The following is a 23152-nucleotide window of genomic DNA, read 5'->3' as shown; positions in this document are numbered from 1 at the left end:
ACTAGCACCACGATGTAGCAATTGCACTAGTAGGTATTTACTCAAAGGATACAAAAATACTGATTCAAAGGGGTACCTTCAAGGAGTACCTCTGATGTTTACAGCAGCATTATCAACAATAGCCAAATTATAGAAAGAGCCCAACGTCCATCAACTGATGAATGGATAGAGAAGATGTGGTGTGTATGTATGTATATGTGTACACACACACACACACACACACTGGAAAATTACCCAGCCATCAAAAGGAATGAAATCTTGCCATCTGCAATGATGTGGATGAAGCTAGAACGTATTATGCTAAGCAAAATAAGTCAGTCAGAGAAAGACAACATAGGATTTCATCATATGTGGAATTTAAGAAACAAAACAGGGGAAGGAAGGGGAAAAAAGAGAGAGGGAGGCAAACCATAAGAGACTATTAACATAGAGAGCAAACTGAGGGTTGCTCAAGGGGAGGTGGGTGAGGGATGGGCTAAGTGGGTGATGGAGACTAAGGAAGGCATTTGTGATGAGCACTGGGTGTTATATAAGTGCCGAATCACTAAATTTTACTCCTGAAACCAATATTACACTATATGTGAACTAACTAGAATTTAAACAAAAACAAAAAGAAAGAAGCTAACTTAGAGGCTACATATATATGACTCCTTATGACATTCTGGAAAAGGCAAGCCTACAGGGACAGAGTAAGTCTGAAGCAGCAGGTAGTATGGGAACAAACTGGCTGATTACAAAAGGGCATGATGGAATATTTGGAGATAGGACTGTTCTAGATCTTCATTGCAGTGCTGGTTACATAACTGTATGCATTTGTCAAAACTCATAATTATACCCTAAGGAGGGTTAATTATGTTGTGCACAAATTATCCCTTAGTTTTAAAAATTAAGGAGCAAATAAAGCAATATATTCTTTAAGAAAGCAAAAGGGTATGAAATGCATAGTCTTAGTGTAAACTCAAAACCAAATCATTTTGGTACATTCATTGCCTTTCTCATCAGTAGTAGAGATCATCACTGGTTCATTTTATTCATTTAAAAATCTTTTTTTCCCTTTTATTTCTTATTTTTTGAGACAGAGCAAGAGAGAATGAGAAAGTGAGAGCCTGCACAAGTCAGGGAGGGGCAGAGGGAGAGGTAGAGAGAGATTTAAGGCTCGATCTCAGGTCCCAGTGTGAGATCATGACCTAAGCTGAAATCAAGACTTGGACGCTTAACTGACTGGGCCACCTAGGCGCCCCTGATTTTTAAAAATCTTAAACTCAGAAGTGACCTAATTAGTTTCCCACATAGAGTCCCTCTGGGAAAATTGAAGTTTATGATAATACATTTAAAGGGAACTTTCAAATAAATGTTTAGGAAATAGGTAATTTAATAAGATTATTTGTCATATATATCATAGCCCCGAAAATACCTAAAATCAATGTTAAACAACTCACAGTTATTCACCAAATGCCTTATGCACGGAAGACTTCACGGGCCGGCATTCTGCTCCTATGCTTCTCCTCCTTACAGAGAGGTTATTCTTCACAAATTGTTGAAGAAGGACTTAGAAAGGTCTGTCAGACATTCACATAATACTGTATTTCATAACCATTTGTTGAACTTCATTTACTTTTTGTGTTAAAGGCTATCTCTACAACTTTCTATAGCTTACCATTTCTAATGGAAGTGATCTAAGACAAAAATGTTACCACACGGCTTGTGCTTTCTCAACTAAAATTTATTAATCTGCAATGTTTTTTAAAAAGGTGGTGGATTAAGTTGTCTGACCTAGCATTTGTTTTTAAAGCTACCTGGCACACCATCTGTCGTATACTTGAAAACGTCTGTGGACTAATGCCAAAAGTGACTTTAATAATTATTTACTACGTTTTGGCAATAAACACGTTTTGGCAATAAATAACAAGACAGTTATAACAAGTGAATGCTAGTATTTCACTTTGTTCAGATACAACAAGGAGTAAGAAAACGGAAGTATTTATGACTTTCAGTTATCAACTAAGGAGCAAAATCCTCACTCTCCAATGTTATTTAACTGAGAGGCAATCTCCATTTTCACAGAATAAAACTAACCTGAATCTTAACCCATTTTGCACTCTTTAGTTTTCTAATAACAATCTAATAAAATCAAGTAACAATTTGATACTAAAGTGATTACCTCATTGACCTAAAAAAACACACACTTTAATTTAAAAAGTCAACCAACTGATGCCTAATTTCCATTCTGCACGTCTGTGAGCCTTAATAAAGTCCTAAAAATTCTTGAATACATTCCAGGTAAATGCTGTTTGTTGCTTAAATATTTTTGTACCAAATTATTTTTATACAGATCTTCAAAGCAAGACTATTATCCCTGAATTGTTATTCTTTTAAAAAATATTTAATAGAAATGTTTTATGTTAATTCTGTAGTTAGACGTTCAGTTAGAGTCCCAACCACACAGTACTAAGGACCCCTCAAACCAGAGTTTCTGGATGGATGATAGATAATATAAGCCTTGGTTACACTGCTGCCCATTCTGGCTTCTAATTCAATTCTGTTCCTCTTCCACTCTGGCTGCCCGGCGAGAGCTATACATCTTTCTTATGGTGTGTGGATAGGGACAGCTTGTATACTTTAGATATATAGGAGAGAAATCTGCAATATGTCTGCAATGTCATCCGACATTAATAATTCTCTAATAAAAAATACACAATCCTAGAGAATAAAAACACTCTTTTCTAACCTAAGTTATGGAATTGATCTGCATATCTCAAGTTATAACCTGTCTGATTTTCTTGGTATGTGTTTCCTGTGTCACAACACTCACTTTACATGTTCACACACACGATTCAGCAGTACACACACTTGAAGTTGGTGATGTGTCTCTCTTGTAGCATTTCCCCCACTCATTATAGTCCACCTTCACATCTGGCATGCTTTTTATCTAATTCAGCCTTTGTACTAATCCCAGGTAACTGATATGATCTAAATTCAAAGGAGCAACAAAGTTAATGGATAAACACAGTGCTTCTTCTTTAATTATGACCATTATTATTCTTGCACAACTTCTCTGGATTCCACTTGAACAATGCCAGGTAACGACCCTACACTGGAAGAGCTATGTATGTGTTTCCTTTAGGAAATCACATTCACTTCAGCAAGAAGTTAATTCTGAGATTTCAAATTCCACAATCATCATCCTGTCACCACCTGGATTCCTCCTGTTCCTACTCTAAACTCTTGAATGAAGAGACTAAGAATAGTCTTAGCTGTCCTAATAGCTTCATTAAAGAATATACACACAGCACTTACTATGATGCTGGACACACGATACATGTCCATTTCTCTTCTCTCCTCCTCCCTCCCCATCACAGTCCCCCTGCCTCACCCACCTCACAGAGTCACTCTTTACAAATGCTTTCTCTAGCAGTTTCTTGTCCTTCACCTGTACACACCACAACACTGTCCACCTGTAGGGCTCTGGTTCGGAGGCTGCCATTTGGTGTGAACAAAATACCACCACAACTATTTTAAAGGATATAGAATTTCTGTTAGGGAAGATGAAAAAGTTCTAGAAATGGCTTAAGTGGAGACAGTGGTAGAACAACGTGAATGTATTAATGCCACAGAACTGTACACTTAAAAACAGCAAAATGGTAAGTTTTATGTATATTTTATGACAATAAAAAATTATTGCGACTAGGACATTTTCCACCATGAATTTATGACACCCAACCTCAGCCAGCCTATTTCTGCTTTGGCCAATCTCTTTGTTGATGCTTATGAAGTCCCTTTCATAGACTCTCCACTGCCTGACTGTGCCTCTGCATTCTACTTTCTTGAGTATCTATTCGGGACAACTGACCCACTTGAAGGCTACAGCTCCTCCCCTATGCAGAAGATTATAAAACACCTTTTCCAGTACCAACCTGTCTCTCAGCTTCATGCTCTCATTCCCATATACCTGTAAGCTACCCCTTACACTGGAGAAGGGAAGACTGAACTTAACCTTGAAGGGTAAATGAGATCTTATTAGGCAGCAAAGGAGGGAAAGCACCTTATTTCAGGCTGCATAGTGAGGAGACATGTGGCAGATTTGCAAACTTCACTGCGGCAGGCAGGACTGTTCATCACTTCCCAGCTGATATCCTCAATGGCTGCTTACTGCCCTCAGAACGAATCCAAACTCCACATAATGCCTTAAGGCTCTGTCCCTTGCTTACCTTTCTAGCCTCATTCCTTGCCACGTTGCTTTCAAAATATGTTCCCAAACCATGTTCCCTCTATCAATCACCGGTTTTGAGAAGGAAGTAAAAAAAAAAATGTTTTCTTTTCATAAATTTCCACAGGAACCTAACTATTATTTTTTCCAACTTTGAAATAGTCATGCAGCTTCCAGAAAAGGCTCCTCTGAGGCTTTAAGAAAATAAAACTTAGGCTTTGCCCTTGGCAGGTCAGATAAAGGGTAAAGTACAGCCAGTTACTTGCTACTAACTTGGGAGAAAAGAGGGAGGGCTTTTGTTTCTCTCTCTTTTTCATCAGCTGCCTCGCTGCCTCATCCAGATTTCCTTTAATTACTTGTCTTCCTTTCTTCAAGACCCTTATGCATAGCGTGATGGTGTAACAGCAGCTGCCTAGCCTTTTGTGTTGGCCCAAATATTCTTACAGGACAAACTCAGAATATGGAAAGAAAAGATAACCTAAATATAACCATCACCATCCCGTCTACAAATCAGCCATTCTACTTATTTCTTCCCTTTTATCCCACAGATAATGACACACTTAAACATGCAGTTTCCTTTTTGATGCAATCACAGGGATATATTACAGAAATAAAGAAAACTCCAAAGAAAGAAAAATAGGATATTAGTCATTCCAAATTTTAGTAAGCTTTCAGATAACTTTTTCTAAGTTATTATGTTTGTGGTAGGAAATAAGATCAAGGATAAAAAGAGAACTTAAAAAAAAAAAACAGCCAATTTCCATCATATGGGCCTTAAACTGATGAATGGGTACATGATAAATTATAAATGTACTTGCTTGAAATTTTAAAATCATTATCCTAGCAATCTATATATTGTGAATTTTACCAATAATGCTGAAACAGATTTTCAGTATTATACTAAGGATAAAATATCCATATAAGTCTTTAAGACATAACACTTAGTTTGTACATTAATCACTAAAACTCAAATAATCTCATATTAGTAAACAGTTCACTGTCTATGGGGTATGGCATAATCTTTATCTTCTACACAGGGTAACAAAGACCAATGTATTTAGCATCTGGGCACATAACACAAATGGGTAAGGATACCAGTCTACAACAGTATGAATTATTTACTTGTGGCAAATTGGAGAATTATTGTTTTTAAATGTCAAAGCTCAAAAACATTGTGTGGATCAAATAAAACTTTGAGCCACTGATTTGAGGTTTGTTCTGAAATTGTTTTATCCATTCATTCACAAGGAATTATTGAGCCCCTACGTGGGACTTCATACAGTATACATGGCACACTGCTAAGTACTTGGGAATTTTTTAGAAAGTCCTGATGATCACTTTCAGTGGAATCTCATTTTCTTTCAACTGCACTATTCTTTTCAGTTCCTATGACCTCAAGGTCTTTCATATGGTCAGGTCTCACTTCCCCCTGCAGGTTTCCTTTGAACACTTATTTACAACCGTAATTAAATGAAAGTTCATGCAATGTCCTCCTTGTTTAGCATTTGTCTTCCCTACTATTCTCAAAGCCTCTGGAAAGCAAGGGCCATGACTGTCCCATTCATTTCTATAGGTCCTCTGCACACAGTATCAAACACTTAATACAATCTCAATTAATAATCCCTTCCAAGGAGTCAGAGAGAGAGCAGACAAGTAAAATGGTGACTGACAAGTTTGGCTGGGGGCCCTGTTACTGCAACAGGTGTAGGAAGGTCAAGGAGGGCTTGCTAGAACAATGATCTCCAAACTTTTTGATGGCACATCCTTCTCAGTATGAAAACCGGGCATTGCACCTCCAAGTATGTATGGATGCATGGATGCATGTATATATGCATAAGTTAAATGCATTAAATACAAGTATTGTTGCACTAAAATACATACTGTGAAATACTAAAATAGAACTTAATATGGTGTGAGGTACAGACAAAATACTATTTTTGAGGGATCAGTGTGATTCAATCTGCTTTGTTTTTTAAAATCTTGGTTAAATAGTTCATGGTATAGCCATTTGAAAGAGCAGATCTAAGTCAGTGTACTTCCATATGTGGTTTTAATGGTTATTTCTAGCTGAGAAAAATTCATTGTTTTAAAAGGAAGAACTACATCATTAGCTGCACTTACTAAATCATGATATACATTTTTAAATCCATCTACCAATTATGCAAAAGTTTTCCTTGAAATTCTTCTAGTATATTTCTATCTGCCTTGATGTCTTGGAAAGTGTTACTGTTTTTTTGTTTTTTGTTTTAATTTGGTCTAAACCCTACTATAACTATCTCAAAGATTTTAAAATAAGGCAAAAAGGATCTTGTATTTAAGTCTGAATTAGTATGCAGAAATAGTTATTTTTTATTTTTATTTTAGAGAGGGACAGAGATAGAACGTGACCAGGGCAGAAGGGCAGCGGGAGAGAGAAAGAGAATCTCAAACAGCCCGACACAGGGCTCGATCCCACAATAGTGAGATCATGACCTGAGCCAAAATCAAGAGTTGGATACTTAACCAACTGAGCCACCCACGCACACCAGAAATAGTTTTTTTAAGTAAATAAAATAAATAAAAGACGCACTAATATCTATCTTGCTGAGGACACAATAATGGAAATATTTCCAAAGAGTCCCTCCAAAAATGCTCTGTCCATCACGTACTTTTTCCCTTTGCTGATTGCAGTTACTTTCTCACTCATTCAAATGTTACCCTTACCTCAGAAGGACAGGTTGTGCTTAGTTTTTCAAATATATCTGCTAGGTAAGAACATGCTAAATATGTACAGACACTTCTCTTCACATGGAGGATTAGCAAATGGGGAACATTTGTGTGTTTTGTTTGTTTGTTTTTTTTTTGTAAAAGAAAAGGATATAAAGGGCTTTAGTCTGCAAACTTGTTTAAGTACTGTGTCATTACATAATCTACAAATATGATGCTTATGATGATTTATCACCCAGTATTACCAGAATTCCATTACATTATCTAACATATGTAATCATCACAATTATATAACTTAATGTAATCCCGGTCTTTTTTAACCAGCCATGCCTAAAATTCCATGGGCAGAAAGGAGACCAGTGATTCTTCCAACACTTCGAAGACTTCTGGGTAAGACTGATTCTTCTCCTCATCTCTTCCATTGGATGCTCTATTTAACACTTTCAGTATCCTGGGCTTTAAGCACCTGTGAGCATAAATTTTATCAACAAAATCCATGACCTCCAGCAGCACCCAGTTTAGCCAGGGACAGACATGAATGCATCCAGAACCATCTGAGATTTGAGGAGGATTTGCTTAGTTCTCTTTGTTGGGGTAGGGCTCTTTCCAGGAGCAGAGACATGAGAGCCAGGTGACGTAGTGACTATTCTAATCCTATGAGGGAAGACCTCTCCTTATCTTCCAGTCAATGAAATGGCAACACACAACTGTCACTGGTCACTTGGGTAAATTCCTTTACCTAACATTTTTTTTCATTAGTTTTAGCTCAGTTCAACAATCGAAGTGTAAGCATGGGTTCTGTGCTGAGCGAAAAGCTGGGGATTAAAATGAGTAAAATAATTCCTGGCCTCAGGAAATCAGTCAGTTCGGTAGAGAAGCAAGATAACAGTCAATTGCAAAATATGGTGCTGACAGATCTAACCACAAGGTGCTTCAGGAGCCCAGAGGAGAGAAATGCAGCTGGAAAGAAAAGTTTACTGGAAGACTGGTAGTTGAGCGGTGTCTTAAAGGAGCACAAGTAACACTAAAAGTATTTTTTTTCTGTTTAAAACAAAGCCTGTACAATGTATAGCCATTTCTTGCTTCAATACTCACACTGCTTCAGTATTTTATTACTGAAATATATAGCAAACTTCATGGTTGGGTAAATTTTAGACATTTTTGCATAAATATAGATATTAAAACAGCGTTTTTCAAAGCTACTGCATTTCAGGTAGTCAAACTATTGAATTAGCTAGTGGCTAGTACTCCAGATACAGACCTGGTTCTTCTGAGGAAAGACACTACTTCCTTGACAATTTTCTATGATAAAAAGGCAATGACAAACTCAAACAGGGAACGGGAATACTAATTTGGAAAAGGAGTGCCAAATGTTGTAGCACCATCAGGTACCTTAAGTCTGAAGCTAAATGAGCTCAAAGTCATAAACACTCCATTCCATAGAGCCCTCAAAGTGGCCATGACCATGAGTTGAGACTGTGCTCATCAGAATTGGCCTAGAAGTTGTCAATCATCACAGAAGAGACTCAATGTATACAATAATCAGAAAGAAGAAAAATAAATTAAGGAACAGATATATTAGTGATCATTTTACAGCAATAATTTTATACCTATTTCAATTCTTTAAAAGTTTTATTTATTTATTTCGAGAGAGAGCTTGAGCAGGGGAGGGGCAGAGAGAGAGGGAGAGAGAGAGAATCCCAAGCAGGCTCCGCACTGTCAGTGCTGAGCCCGATGTGGGGCTCAACATGAGGCTCAAACTCATGAACCTGATTTCATGACCTGAGTCCAAACCATGAGTCAGCTGTTTAACCAACCGAGCCACCCAGGTGCCTCTTCCAATTTTTTAAAGAGGGAAAACAAGGGGCGCCTGGGTGGCTCAGTCAGTTAAGTGTCCGAATCTTGATTTTGGCTCATGTCATAATCTCATGGTTCCTGAGACAGGGTTTGTGCAGTCAGCATGGAGTCGGGTTGAGATTCTCTGTCCCCCTCTCTCTCTCTGCCCCTTCTCTGTTCATGTTTTCTCTCTCTCATTCTCTCTAAAAATAAATTAATTTTTTTAAAAAAGGAGGGAAAATTAGCTTTATAGAAAATGCTACACTGCCAACCCTGAGATCAGCTTACTCTTTAAGGGAGCTACACCTTTCCTTTTTTTTTTTTTTTTTTTTAAATATTTATTCATTTTTGAAAGAGTGTGTGAGCAGGGGAGGGGCAGAGAGAGGGGGACAGAGAATGGAAGGGGGCTCTGTGCTGACAGCAGTGAGCCAGATATGGGGCTCGAACTCAGAAACTGTGAGATCATGACCTGAGCTGAAGTCAGATGCTCAACCAACTGACCAACCCAGATGCCTGGGAGCTACACCTTTTTCTAATGAACAGAAAGAACATATCTTCATTATTACCTTTGGCAAAAAGACGACTACACACACATACACACACCAGTAGAATTGAAGGTCCTCGTTTCCTGAGTAGTTGTGTGTCGTTTCAAAAAATTTTAATGTCGGGGCACCCGGGTGGCTCAGTCGGTTAAGCATCCAACTTTGGCTCAGGTCATGATCTCACAGTTGTGAGTTCAAGCCCCGCAGTGGGCTCTGTGCTGACAGCTCAGAACCTGGAGCCTGCCTCAGATTCTGTCTGTCTGTCTGTCTCTCTCTCTCTCTCTCTCTCTCTGCCCCTTCCCTGCTCATGCTCTGTCTCTCAAAAATAAACGTTAAAAATATGTAAAAAAAAATTTAATGTCTGACAGTTAAGCAAGCAGGTTGAATTTATAGTGTAGCTGTTAATGTATTATTGCCATAATTTAACATAACTACCAAAACATAAACATCAAGGTCAATCATCCTGAAGTTTTCTTTCCAGAACATAGTTAAACCCCCAAACAAGCAGACTGGCTTGACTTTGTTCTCTTGTTCAATTTAAGTTTTGCACCACTTCACTCATCTCACTAGAAGATGAACAAGGAAAATGCCTCTACCATTCACCGAGTCAATTTGGTTACTATCCCTTATCCATAAATGGCCAAGTCCAAACTGCCTTAGAATCAATCATTAGCAGACCTTCAGATTACTTCCAACACATTATCTGATCCCTATCACATCCTTCAAGATCTGACTCAAATTCACTGCCTCCTTATTAATCCCACACTGTGACATCTCCTATAGAAGAATTTCACATCTCTTTCACAAAAGCTACTTGCCTTGTGTATCTTCCCCTAACATTATGAACTTTTTTTTAAAACAATCACTCCAAAATAAACCTGTTTCTCTAACAGAACACTGGGGTTGGAAAGGACTTTAGATGTCATCTAATTCTTACTACACAACAGACAAATCTTCTCTACAGTTCTGATTACTATTTGAATACCACCATTGATAAGAAAATGGCTCTTAAATACACTATTCCACTCATAAAAAGTCAAATTATTAGGACATCCATCCTTAAGTTTTTATTGCACCATCCAAACACAAAATAATAGTTATGTTAGCTACTATTATTTTACTTAGGACAGGTTTATCTTCTCTACCAGATTATAATTTGAGTAATTTTATATTAGTTTATTTTTTTAATTATAAGGCCATTGTTAATTATTTAAAATCTACAGACAAGAGGTGCCTGGCTGGCTCAGTTGGTAGAGCGTGCAACTCTTGATTTCAGGTTCCACAATGGGTGTACAGATTACTTAAAAATAAAATCTTAAAAAAAAAATTAAAAATTAAAATCTACAGACAAGTTGTAAATAAAACAAAAGTGATTCTAAAATCTAATAGCAACAAACAAGTCTGCGTTTGGGGTTAATTCTTTAGTATTTTTTTCTATGTATTATATAAAACGCAACTCAGCACAGCATATACAACATGTATGCATACTGTGTTTCATTGTGAGCACTGTTCTACATTTTTTTGAAAACAGGCTTTTAATATTTGTACAACATACAATCTCATGACTAGGTCATAATTCATGTAGCCATTTCCCTGTTGTGGAACATACCTGTAGTTTCCCATTTCTCTCCATTCCACAGGAGCACCTGACGTGATGTGATAAATCATTCACAGAATCACTAGGTAACTTAACTACTGGTAGATTTCTAAAACTGGGACTGTGGGATCAAAGAATACAAATATTTTTAGCACTAATGATACACGTACCAGGTGTGTTCTCGCTTGCTTTACTCCCGTTTCAGAGTTTCTGCTTCACAGGACATTCTGAATAGGTTGATAAGTCAAATGACCTCTGTGTTCCACAACCACATCTGATGGGACCATGGGTAAGTGCCAACCCAGACTTTACCATCAGAGTCTCTCTCCAAGGCATCAGTAGTTGGGACTTTGTTTCTGCTGGGCACTGGGCCTAGAAAGTGGTATAATCGAGACTTGGGGTGGCCCTGCTTTCCGCCATCCAGAGATGCAGAAGAGGTCATCTGAGGGAGATAAAGTGTAAGTATGTTGGCTCCAGGCTCCTCTGAGGCCTGGATAAGTGTACTGTGCCTTGTTTCTATACAACCCTCTTTTAAGTTAGAGTGGGATTCTTCTATCCTTTGTAACAAAATGTTCCCTAAGATAATGCATATTATCAAATTATTTTCCAAAAAGTTTTATCAATTTACACTTTCATCTGAAGTGACACTGTCATCTGAAATAAATAAGGGTGCCAATCCAAAATACAACCATTCAGGAAATTTTTGCCAGTGCAATAAAGGAATATTTATTTTGTGTATTTCTTTGATTGCCAGTTATATAAAACTTTCTTCTCATGTACTAGTTATTTGTGTTTCTTTCTTTTGGAAATGTCTGTTCATGTTCTTTGACAATTACTCACTACCTATGGGCTTCTTAAAGATAGTAAAACTTAGTAATTCTCTCTCCATCTCTTTGGAATCTTATTTCTCTACCTCCTCAGCTATTGCAGTATTTAAGTCTCCTAGGTTGTTTTGTTTTTGTTTTTGCTTAGGTTAAATTTTCTAGTCAAAGAAAACTGAGCATAAAAGCTACGAATATAGGATTGAAGCCAAAATGGATTGGGGTTTTAACCCCAGTTTATCATTTAATTATTAGCAAACTTGAAAATAGTATTTATCTCATAACAAGTTTTATTTGTTCAACGGGGATAAATTCCATTTATCTCAACTGTGTGCTAAAGATTAAATGAAATGATGGGGCACCTGGATGCTTCAGTTGGTTAAGTGTCCAACTCTTGATTTTGCCTCAAGTCAAGACCTTACAGTTCATGGGTTCAAGCCCTGTATCAGGATTTGAGCTGACACATGGAGCCTGCTTGGGATTCTCTCTCTCTGCCCTTCCCCCGCTTGTGTTCTCCCTCTCTCAAAATAAATAAACTTAAAAAAAAAAAAAAGATTAAATGAGATGATGAATACACTTTGCATTGTTTGACACACACAGAAAAGCACTAAAAGTTGGAACAATGCAGTAACAGTAATTGTACTGTAAATGCATTTAAACTTGCTTGAACTAATGTGCTTTGCAGACATAGAAAACAGCTATGTAGAAGCAGCACAAACACAGGTTCCATAGCTTAAGTTGTTTGAGCAATTTGATCCCAATGCTCATGTGCCCTGTCGTAGGTGTGAGATAGAGATCATGAACCTGCTGAGCCCTCATATTTCATGCAGAATGGCCCTCAAATGCAAGCAAAGTAATTATTTCATCTCCTACCCAGAGCAAAGCAGTAGCAATCTCTTCCAGACCTGGGAACAAACAAAACACACACTAGGTTAAACTCAATGAAAGAGTTGATCTCCAAAGCAATGCCTTCCTAAGCAAATTCTCAAGGACTTTTTTTTTTTTTTGCTCTGTGCAAGTTTTACTCTGTGCTGACTTTAGTGTCTAAATATCAAGAGTAAGATGTGACAACTATATTGTGATGACGATGATAGGAGGAGAAAAATTCTGCCCACCTCGGATGAAGAAGATGATGAAGATAAAGATGCAAAAGAACAATTTAGGCTGTCTTGGATATTATTCCTTCCAGTGTTTCCATCACTTAAACTGTCAGTTATATTTCTAGACTACAAAACTGAAGATCTACTCTCAGAATATCTAAAACTATTCAAAGTTCTTCATTCTTTACAGGATAGAGTAAAAACTTCTATGCAAGCCAAGACCTCCACTCTCAAATCCCAACCCTACCTCAGCTCACATTCTGCACTCAGCTTTCTAGGCCTATCTGCCTCCCTGCTTTTGCTGCCTCAGACCAGAATTCCCAGCCCCCTCCACCTGCACGGTCAATTATCTGCTCCTCTGTCCCTGGTATACCTCCTCCATCACCAACCACAATGAATGCAATAGATTGGTTAACAGATTATTGACTGAGCACCTGTGAGCACAGACCATGTCTAATCAAGTTCTTCATCCAGAATCTAGCAAGGCCAAATGAGCACGCAAAAAGCGTTCTTTTGGAGGTAATGGGTATGTTTATGGCACAGATTGTGGCAACGATTTCACAACTGTATACTTATCTCCAAACCTCAAGTTGTATATATGTACAGCTCTATGTCAATTGTACCTCAATAAAGTCTTTTTTATTTTTTTAATTTCTGTAAATGTTTAATTTTGAGAGACAGAGACACAGAGTGCAAGTGGAGGAGGGCAGAGAGAGAGAGGGAGACATAGAATCCGAAGCAGGCTCCAGGCTCTGAGCTGTCAGCACAGAGCCTAATGCAGAACTTGAACCCACAAACCGTGAGATCATGACCTGAGCCAAAGTCAGACGCTCAACTGACTGACCACCCAGGCATCACTCAGTAAAGCTTTTCTTAAACAACAAAAGTGTTTGCTGAATAAATGAATGTGAGAGATGAATGAATGAATATATGTGAGGGGTGAGAATGATGGGAGAGATCAAAGAGAAATGTACTCTATAGAGAGAAGTACTCCTGGGCTTTCACTGCTAAACAGAAGCAAATATTTCAACATTGATGGGATTATTACCAATGCCTCTTAGAGAATATCACAACTATCACCATCATCTTTAGCACTAAATGGGGTTTTCAATATTACCTCCTTTAATATTCATGATAATTCCCTAAATTCTAACTAATGGGGGAAGGGGTTTCAAGAAGTTAAGTAACTTGCCTAGAAACTTCCACATAGCCAGTATGAGAGATGGCAGAAAATCTAGGCTGCTTGTGCTCTAAACCACTGTACTGAATGCCTTCCCATGCTAACAAAGTAAACTCTGACTTTGGAAAAGACAACATGCAGTGTGCTTTTGGAGCACTACATGACCATGATATGATCCTGATAGGCTTTCCTCAATTTTCTCCTGAATGAAATGGGGATAACACACCCCCACTCCACTGAATTGTTCTGGATTTAAAAAAAAAATTTTTTTTAAATGTTTATTCTTGAGAGAGAGAGACAGACAGAGGATGAGTGGGCGAGAGGCAGAGAGAGAGAGAGAGGGAGACACAGAATCCCAGGCAGGCTCCAGGCTCTGAGCTATCAGCACAGAGCCCGAAGTGAGGCTCGAACTCACAAACCCTGAGATCATGACCCAAGCGGAAGTCGGACATTTAAATGACTGAGTCACCCAGGCGCCCCATGCTGGCTGGCTTCTTATCATTTGTGTCTCAGCTTCATGAGACCTCCCCAGATAAACATTTCCTGATAAACCAATCTAAAGTTTGCTGCACTAAAATCCCTCAACACATCAAGGTTTTGTCTTCACATTCTCGTCACTAGTTGAAATTAACATTGTTCATTTATTTATTATCTATCTACCCCTCTACTATTTTCCACTAAAGTCCTTGCCCTTTGTGTTCTGTGCCCTATCCTCCACACTTGCAATACTGCCTAGCAGAGAGTAAGTGCTCAATAAATGTTTGATAACTGAATGCAAAGTTAAAAATGATGACAGTAACACAAAGAAAGAAAGAATCAATAGGCAGCAGGATGGTTCTGGGCAAGGGGAAGCAAGTGGTTGGGGTGGTGGGAAGCTGAGGAAAGGAAGACCAGGTAAGTAATCCCAGGTTCTATGGCTCCAGCAATGTTCAAAGAGGATGCATTAGCTCACATCAGAAATATACTATCCAGACGACAAGTGTGCCCTCGAGTGGAACTATATTTGTCATTCAGGCTGTCTTTCCCCACCTGCTCTGGGCTCCACAATCACTAAGCAACATTCCGATCCTTACTTTCCTTCTGCTACAGATACAGATGTGAGGAAGCGAACATGCAAACTAAAAAACACAAACATCTAGTTGGCTTGGAAGTTACAGTTCTCATTTAAATGCCTAAAGTTCTCAAAAAGCTGTATCTGTTTCTTATGACCTTGGTTACTAAGGAATCATCTTTCAAAGCTGCTCTTCCTCTGGGCATACTGAAAATTGCACCTGTGAGATGTTAGGGTGACACCCCAATGTTCTGCTCCTCATAAGGCTAACAAGGTAGGAAGTCAGCTGATTTTACCCTGTATCTTTGCATTCAACATGTAACGCTCAACATTAGCTGTTTCTGCAACCGAGTTTTGTGACCCTGGATATGTGGCTTAATGTTTATGGGCCTCAGATTCTTCTCTATAAAATGAGAGCTGTAAAACAAGATGATCATGACAGATCCTCAAAATAGGTGGCAAGATGTGAAAATTATGTGAAAGTATGTGCAAATACACATCTAGCAATATATACTAGGGATCAAAAAAATCCAATATATTCCATCTGTTTGCCTTATGGAAATACACCTTGTCTCATGACTTTATTAATCTGAACACAGGACCAGAAAATTGGTATGAATGAATGAATGAATGAATAAATAAATAAAAACACAGGATTTAAACAGAGAAGGAGGAAGCAAAGGAAGGAAGGAAAGAAAACAACTCCTTAGAAGGGAAGTCAGTAACTGAACACATTTGTTACAAAAGAACAATTAGCCTCAGAGTGGGGGTTATTTGTAAAATATGGAACTTTTCTAAGAGTAAGGTATTGCTAGACACCCTCAACACAGCTCCATCAAAGCCATTCCCAGATCTGAAGTGGTCACACAAAACCATTCCAAGGATGGGCTGCTGCCTCCATAGACCCATTCATTCACAATTCATACAAAGTTTGCCTTTTTACTCTACAGAAGCACAGAAGCTGTTACAAGCACAGAAGAGGAAGCATCTCAGAAGCAGAGCAGCTGATAATCAAAACTATGGCACACTCAGAGAAAAATCCTGCCAAATGCAACCACTTTTGAGCCGTGGCTTTTGGGTGACCTTACATCATTCACATACCCACTTTCGAGGCTTCCCATCCTGTAGTTCTATATCTAACACAAATACAAAATTTTACTGGTGCATAAAATCAATTCATTCTATGCATTTCTTAAGACCATGACAGTATGGGATTGTTGGAGAGGATAAAAGAGGAAAAACTTCAGTACATCTATTTTTAAATGTCATGTAACCTGCAAACAGCTTCAACACTGAAAACATGTGAACACAGCATCAGTAATGACAGCCTCTGCAGTTTCTCTTCCACTTCAAATCCCTAGTGTTCCATCAGCTGAGGCAGCTCAAGGCCCAAATGCGCCAAAACGGCCCAAAAGAATTCACTTCAAAGAATGGATTCTAAACGTGTACTTCAAAAGCAAAGAGACTCAGTTGAGAAGTTAGAAAGAATGTGGCAATAAAATAAAGGAGGAAAAAATGTAAGCATCTAAGTGCTATTTATTAGCTCTGTAGTCTACCTGTCCAAATAGAGGTGAAGTCAGGCAGCATCCCAGCATATATTATGGAAGCAGCAGAAAGACGTGCCTGCCCCTGAACCAGAAGTGAGTTGATTTGCTGTCTATTCAGACCGTTATGGGTTTGAATCAGAACAAGCACTTTATTCAGAGTTTCCGATTCGTCATCCATTTAATACTTTTATAAGAAGTAACTGCAAATGGGGGCTAACAAATGTTATAAACTTGCCATTTAGTGAAACCTTAAGCTATACTGAAGGACTGAAAAGCATCACACCATCAGAGTTTGAAAAGTTGGAAGGTAGCGCAGAAATCAGGGAAACCTCACACCTCTTCCCACCCTCAGGCAAGGACGGTGAGAACCAGAAGGCAAGGCTTGGCAGCAGACCCAAGAAGGGAGTACAGTCTGAACTCATTACCACAAGACTGTGGACACCATTTATGAATGGAAGCAAACACCTCAGCCCCGGTGATAAGAAACAGCAGGTCCAAACACCACCGCCCTGTGAGCGACCTCGCGATCTGGGGTCATGCACCCCTGCCCTTCGGGTGTGCTGGTAGGAATCTCAAGTTCTCTGGGAGTGTCCCAGCCACCAGCCCCTCTTCAGTAATTTAGAAAGTGCAGCCCTAAGTTTCTTGCCAGTGGCTGGCAGAAGAGAATTTTCAACACATTTGAACACACTCGTGGCTTTATTAATTATTACTCAAAAAACCCAGTAAGGGGTGATAGTAACACATATGCTTATAAGTGAAAATAAATGACCCAAGCGCCTGCCAACACCCATAAAACGCTGACATGAATCCCCACTTAAAGAAAACCAGTCTTAGAACTTTAACTCAGTAACAATAAAAATGGTGAAGATGTTCACAAACACTAGAGAACTTGAGAAGTGCACAGATTTATCCAGCCCATCGCACCGGTTGAGGTAACCACACCCCAGGCACATGGAGGCTCAAACCCTTCACACTCATTTACTCAAAGCCTCTTCTAGGTTTTTAAGGTAAAGTAACTAAAACAACACGAACACCCTAAAAACAGACACTTTTATATTATTTCATCCCCCCCAACTTACATTGCTTGTAGGTGTTTTTATGGGTGAAAATTTCACCCCAATAATACAAGATTAGCTTAAAATTTCTTGCACGTGCTCCTAACGAAAATTTCAGGCAGACAGGCATCTGTTAATTATTGAAAAAGATGCTTTTTAGAGCTAGTATGTATCTCATTTAATTTTTCATAGTAAAAACAATAATACTGTATATAGATCAGTAAATGCAAAAGAATGTAAGAATTTTAAAGTCAACTACACTTAATACCAAGAACCCATAACTAGCAGTCAGGCCTAAAATCCTGTTCTTGAAGTAAGACCAGGAGTCCTTGACCAACACAAGGTTATCTAATTTTATACTATCATTTAAAAAAGAAAACCAAACAAGATTCGGTCTAATAGCAATGACCTTTCCTAGCTCTCTGGGCAGCCAGTGACCCACTGACATGAATGTCTAAGATGACAGCAAAACAGTGCAATTAAAAGGACTCATGCTGCATAAGCAAAAAGCTTTTCTTTGCAACCCTTCCTATATCAAATAAAAATGGCAGACCTAGCCAGACTCGCAGAGCCCTGGTGCTATGGTTTAAATGACAGAAAAACACAAAAGGAGTATCTAGAGTACAGACAGCACTCTTTTTGTTTCTCACTTTTATATTTTAGGGCACTGTTTTGGGGAAGGGGATACAATGCTGCTTTACAAAGGACAGAGAACTCCCTTGTTTGAGCTACCAACCTCTTATAGCCACACAGAAAAATGTCAGTCATCCATTTGTTAGCACCAAAATCTCCTTCGACTGCTTACAATATGCACCACACATTTTAAGGGGATGTTGAACCAGAAAAACAAAGGAAGCCCTTGAAAAAGAAACCGATCTCCGAGCTTTGCCCCTGCCCTTATCACAGTGCCTGCATGCCTGCCGTTAAAGCACTGTCACATTGTTTCCACATGCTCAGGCCCTTGAAACTTGTGTAAAAGCATTGCAAAATAAAACTGCATCAACATCGCATTTCAAAACATGAGCTAGTAATGGTAGGGCGGTCATGTAGGTTAGAATAATTATTAATTAAATCATAACCTACAAACGCCCCTGACCTGAGACATTTTCTCATTTGACGAACAGGCATAGAACACGTTGTAGCCATGGGCGTATTTCCAAAAGAATATCGGTGTAATTCACTCTTAGAAACCGCTAAAAATGATTGTCTCTTTGCCACTTTCAGGGGTCATAACATAATTTCACAGGCACAAAAAATTTTAACTGATTAAAAAAATAATTCATTTTCCCACCGACCGGATATTGTGTAGGCATAATTGAGCTGCTTAAATTCAATACAACAGAAGTGTGTAACACGCTGGAGATTTGTTCCAGAAGAGCTTACAGCTCCCTTTCCTTGGACCACATGGAGATACTGCCCCACACCAAACGTAGTACAAACTGGATACACAGTACTAGGCTTACTTACCTCATAAAAGCTGAATTTTTTCCTCTTGATTAGAAGTCACAAATGGTTTAAGTAAAACTCCCTTCATTTGTTCTTCCAGCGAGCCAAATCTAGCTTCCCATTAACCCAGTCCATTGCAGATAATTTCACACAGCACACGCTTCCCAGTTCCCAGCCCAGCAAGGATAATCACATTCCAGCGGGGAGTGAACAGATGGTGGATTCCATGGTAACCAGCCCTCCTAAGGCGATTGGTAGAAGTGTGTGACTACAGCTTATTGGGTAACAATCACTGTCTTTGTGCTCCAGCCTTGCAAATCCTAAAGGAAGCAACATATAGCCACTCACATGCGCAAGGGCTTGCCTAGCAGGTGTTTGGCTATTTAAACAAGGCGATGCAGGCCAATTAAAAGCTTTTCCGAGAATCTACTCCTGGTGATTCAAAGTCCTAACATTTCAGATAGTGTCCACTGCTCATTCAGGGAGAAAGGTCACAAGAGGCTTAACTTGACAAATAGAAAATAACACTTGAAACTTAACCTGAAAATTCAAGATAAAGCATTCTAGAAATCTATGCTGTGGCAGCAAATCATTTTCTGATTTGCAATCCACGTGAGAAGTAAAACTGGTTTTGTATTTAGATTTTTTAAACAAATAGGACTTTTAAAATCTGTAAAACTACCTTAGTTTGAAAATAAGTTTTCAAAACCAGTTGTTTTACAAATGTGCATGTAATCATTTTTTAAAAACTTGTATACATTCATTTTTACTATATTTGTGGATTTCAGGTTGGAGGGATGGCTGTTGAATTTAAATTTTCCATTAGAGCCTTACCAAGTTATGGGATGGAAATCTCTTCATTATGTACTCTCTACAGGTTTGTTTCTGCAGCCACAAAAGTTAAATGCTGATTCAGCAGGAAAAGAGCTTTCCGTGAACGGGTGGTACTCAACGAATTAGAGAATAAGTCCTTGAAGGAGTAAAATGGCTGACAACCAAATACTATTTCACACCAAAACCCACTATGAGAGGTAATGCACAAATCTAAAACAGATAAACTCAAATCACTCCAAAAATCTATCAGAAATAAATTTTTAGGGGCGCCTGGGTGGCTTGGTCGGTTAAGCATCTGACTTCGGCTCAGGTCATGATCTCACGGTCCGTGAGTTCGAGTCCCGCGTCGGGCTCTGTGTTGACAGCTCAGAGCCTGGAGCCTGTTTCGGATTCTGTGTCTCCCTCTCTCTGACCCTCCCCCGTTCATGCTCTGTCTCTCTCTGTCTCAAAAATAAATAAATGTTAAAAAAAGTTTTTTTTAAAAAGAAATAAATTTTTAAAAGATCAAAAAAAATCAAATAAATAATTAGGATAATCCTAAGGTGAAAACAAAACAAAACTTGTAAGCTGTGACTAGATGTAGATATATTAATTACCTCCACAGTTATCTCCTATCTTAAATTTACGAGTTCTCTTCCAGGCATGAATATAAACGACACAAATATTGAAAGGAACCAGACAAAATTATTTGCAGATGATATGATTCTACCTGGAGAAAAATCAGAGAAATCAAGTAGGGTATTATTTATAGTACCAGAAGTTCAGTGAAATAGCCAAATATATCAATATAATACCTTTATAAGAGCAAAAAACTATCAGAATACCAATGAAAGGGGATTTCCTAACAATGGCAATGAATATACAATTCTCGGGAATATTATCAAGAAGTATGTGAGAACTACTTGGGTGGGGGGAAGAATGAACTCTTATCAGAAGGAGTAAAGGAAAACCTAGTATGTTGCTGAATACAAAGATCTATTTTAAAGATGCCAAGCTTTCCCAAATTACCACATAACCTAGTAGTAAAATTTCCAACGTACTTTAGAAAATAAATTTAACAAAGTAACTCTGACGTTTACTTGGATTTAAAAAGATGAAAATACCAAAGAAAATTCTATATGAGAAGAGTAATAATGGGCAAAATAACTATACCAAGTTTTAAAACATGTTATGAATATAATCTACTGATATGGCCCATATGTATAACTTCAGGAAAAACCTCTTTCCCATGGAGTTTCCTACTGAACATCTCTGCTTTGATGTTTAACAACTATCTCAAACATAAGCTCCCAAAACTCAACTTTTGATCGTCTCCCCAGACCTGCTCCTCTTGCATCATTCCTTGTTTTTGGAAATGGCAACTCCACTATTCCAAACTCAGGCTAAATGTCTGGGAGCCCATCTCTGACCCTTTTCTGACAACTTCACATCCAACCTGACAGCTCATGCCATGGGCTATTTCTTCCAATCTGGCCACTTCTTACCACCTGGTCTCTTTAATAACTTCCTAATTAAACTCTGCTTCCATCTCACCTCCTACAGGGCTATAAAACCTAAATGGATAATGTCAACTCTCTTCTCAAAACTGACTTTCCTGTTGCACTAAAAACGTCCCTTTCTAGAGGCACCTGGGTGGCTCAGTCAGTTAAGCGTCCAACTTCAGCTCAGGTCATAATCTCATGGTTCGTGGGTCCAAGCCCTGCTTCGGTCTCTGTGCTGACAGCTCAGATCCTGGAGCCTGCTTTGGATTCTGTGTCTCCATCGCTCTCTGCCCCTCCCCTGCTCATTCTCTGTCTCTCTCTCTCTCTCAAAAATAAACAAACATTAAAAAAAAAAAAAAAGGTCCCATTCTATGCGATGGCTTAAAAAGCCTTAATAACCTGGGACCCAACCCCTTTACTCACCGAAATCCTCTCTCCTACAACCCTTTCCTGCCTTCCCCAAGCTCTTCAGGCAGTCTCACAGTTTGTCCTCTCCTCTGCACTTTCTCAGTAAGTGGGACTGTGATGGTGTTTACCACAGGCCAGTTATCTGTATGCATCTCCCCTGCCACCAGACTGTGAGCCAGCCCCTCAAAGCCAGGGACTGCCACTCTGGACTCTATGCTCCTAATGCCAGGCAAAGGTCCTTGTGTATAGTGAGCACTTATTAAATCTGCAATGAATAACAGCTTGCTGCAGAATTTTTTAGTCTAGTGCAAGTTTAGAGGCAACCTAAGAATCTAATAACAGATGAACGATTACACAAGAATGCGTACAACTTGATAGAATATCATGCAGTTATTAAAAATATGGTCGCGGGGCACCTGGGTGGCTCAGTCGGTTGAGCTGCCAACTTCGGCTCAGGTCACGATCTCGCGGTCCATGAGTTCGAGCCCCGCGTCGGGCTCTGTGCTGACAGCTCGGAGCCTGGAGCCTGTTTCCGATTCTGTGTCTCCCTCTCTCTGCCCCCCCCCCCCCTGCTCTGCCTCTCTCTGTCTCAAAAATGAATAAACGTTAAAAAAAAAAAATTAAAAAAAAAATATGGTCACAAAACCTATGTGGCATAAGGAGAATGTTGATGGCATTTTAATAACAATATACTATTGGGACACCTGGGTGGCTCAGTCGGTTAATCAGCCAACTCTATTTTGGATCAGGACATGATCTCACATATCATGGGATTGAGCTCCTTGTCAGGCTCTGCACTGACAGTGCAAAGCCTGCTTGGGATTCGCGCGCTGTGTCTCTCTCTCTCTCTCTGTCTCTCTCTCTGTCTCTCTCTCTGTGCCCCTCCCCGACTAATGTGTGTGCTCTCTCTGTGTGTGTGTCTCTTTCTCTCAAAATAAATAAATAAACATTTAAAAAAGTATATACTCTTTGCTGAGCCCCTAGTAGGTATCAGGTATTGTAATAAGCAGTTCACAGTATTTTATTTAAACCTCACAGGGATTATAAAGTAGACCTTACTATCCTCATTTTTTAGGTGTGGAAACAAAGACTTAGAAATTCAGTTCTGTGCCCTCTGTCTCACAGCTAAGATCTGAACTTCATTTGAGACCAAAGCTTGGCTCTAAGTCATTATTGCTACATTATCTTCTGGAAGTAAAGGGAAAAAAAATAAATACATAACTAAATACTCACTATGAACAACTACATAAAAAAGAAAAGATACTTAGGAACTAAGGCCTAGGGTTACCTACTTCAAAATTCTAAGAGCAGTTGTGAGGAAGAAATATTGGTGATATTTTC

At 38.9% G+C, this 23152-nt stretch overlaps 1 protein-coding gene and 1 long non-coding RNA gene across 7 annotated transcripts in view; both read right to left on the bottom strand.

Moving 5' to 3' along the window:
* The window catches only part of LOC125918944 (uncharacterized), a 23286-nt gene extending 912 nt beyond the window's left edge, over positions 1–22374 (bottom strand). Inside the window, exon 1 of the long non-coding RNA XR_007456630.1 lies at positions 19110–22374. This is a non-coding gene — a long non-coding RNA (uncharacterized LOC125918944). The remainder of the gene's footprint in view (positions 1–19109) is intronic.
* FGD4 (FYVE, RhoGEF and PH domain containing 4) overlaps positions 1–23152 on the bottom strand; it is a 285834-nt gene that overhangs the window by 172482 nt on the left and 90200 nt on the right. The window lies entirely within an intron of this gene.

This window comes from Panthera uncia, chromosome B4 (genome assembly GCF_023721935.1).
Source record: "Panthera uncia isolate 11264 chromosome B4, Puncia_PCG_1.0, whole genome shotgun sequence".
Taxonomy (NCBI): Eukaryota; Metazoa; Chordata; class Mammalia; order Carnivora; family Felidae; genus Panthera; species Panthera uncia.
The sequence above is the reverse complement of the archived record's forward strand: the minus strand, read 5'-3'. Positions and strand labels throughout refer to the sequence as shown.